Raw genomic sequence first — 1,817 nt, 5'->3', positions numbered from 1 at the left:
TTTTTTTGTTGGAAAATACCTGTGTGAAACAAATATATGAAAAATGGAGCAAAATATCTGTGAGGAGAGAAAAATAATATCTTAGAGGAGAAAAAAAGATAATATTTTCAAATTTGTTACTTGTTCAATTATAATGACAATGAGTGATGTTAGAAAAAAAATTTCAAAAAGAATTTCAATTTGAAAATCGTCTCAGTTACAAAATATTATTTTCACGTTTTCTCCAACTCATTCGCTTCGGGCATAAATGCATTATTAATGTTAAATAATTAGAGAATGTAAAGTAACGGATATTTTATTTTGTAGATTCGACGAGATATGGTCTGCTAATTCGAAGAATGATTGAAGATGCCTTTAAACAAATAATTTGGTAAAATTACAGCCCAATATGATCATTGATATTTCCATAATAGCTGTTCCACATCATCGCCAAACTCGACGATTAAAATTTTACCCATTTTTCAATAATTCTTAGTGTTGCATGATTTTGGAGATTGGAAATTGTTGAATATTCAAAAGATTGCCTGATTCGTCATTGGAATTGTGTGTGATTCAAATTTAGCATTTTTTCTATTTCATCTATGATTGAGAGAGGTCAACCAATAAAAGAAACATATTGAATTTTCAATCAGTTTTCAATCAAAAGTTGACTGAAACAATTCTTTGTTAGTCGTTTGCATGTCCACTTATTCACTCATTTTCTCATACCCAATACATTATCCAAAATTTCTCCAAATCTGTGTATTGTTTCATTGATTTTCTTTCCTTCAGGCCTTATCAGAAATTTCAAAGATTCGAATCCCCGAAAATATGGTTCGTAGTTCATTCTGATGTAGTTGAATGGGAGAACTGAAGAAATTCTTTGACAATCCGTCGTTTCTCAAGCCGGAAAGTACTTGTTTTTATTCTTAATTTTCGTTGCTAAATGACGAGATTAGTAGAAGACGACTATTTTATTCAAGTAAAGGTATCGATGAATTGATTTTTCGATGAAAAAATAAAATGATAACTTCCTCAATTCATTGAAATTGACTGATCTCTACATTTGTCAATTTCATTGGAAAATATTGAGAGAAAAAATATTGATCTCAAAAGCTCCTCCAGGTTTTTACATGAAATAACTCATTGCCGAAATAATTAAAAAATTAATATGTGATCTAATGTCTGGAGACAAATGGAAAACCTTGTATTGATTATTAATCAGAATAATATGTCAGTAACGTGATTCGAGAGAGAAATAGGATATTGTTTGTTAGCAATTTCGTCGGCCTCAAAAGATTCCTGAAAATTTCTTTTGTGGAATTCCTGATTTTCGAGATCATTGAGAAATCAACGAGCAACGACATGACCGAGTGCAATAGATACTTGTTCATCATTAACTGGCATGTTACTTTTGGTCATTTTTAGAGGGTGTGTCGAAAGACCATAATAACCCTGATAGACCAAACCCAGAGTTAACTCTGTGTTTTCTCCGAAAACTCTGGGTTTTCTACCGGAACCCAGAGGTAACTCTGGGTCTGATTCATCAGGGAAGTCTTCTCAGCTACTAGAAACAAAAAAAATGGTTGATGAGGGAGGGTGAAGCAGAATGGATCTTTTTTATTTCGTTTTCCATGTCTTCAACTTAGTTTGGACCCATCGTCACGGAGAAGAATTCCACTTGGCAGGAAAAAGAGGTCTCAGCCCACAATGCCTCTGAATTTATAACTATTTCAAAAGGAATCGAAGGTGTCCATATCGCCAAACTCTTTCCAATTTTCTTCTAAAGGTAATTCATAATATAACGAAATTTATGGACAATCCCACGATACCAGCTG

The sequence above is a fragment of the Diachasma alloeum genome, unplaced genomic scaffold (assembly GCF_001412515.2).
Source record: "Diachasma alloeum isolate Michigan unplaced genomic scaffold, Dall2.0 Dall_scaffold_00709, whole genome shotgun sequence".
In the NCBI taxonomy this organism is placed as follows: Eukaryota; Metazoa; Arthropoda; class Insecta; order Hymenoptera; family Braconidae; genus Diachasma; species Diachasma alloeum.
The sequence above is the reverse complement of the archived record's forward strand: the minus strand, read 5'-3'. Positions refer to the sequence as shown.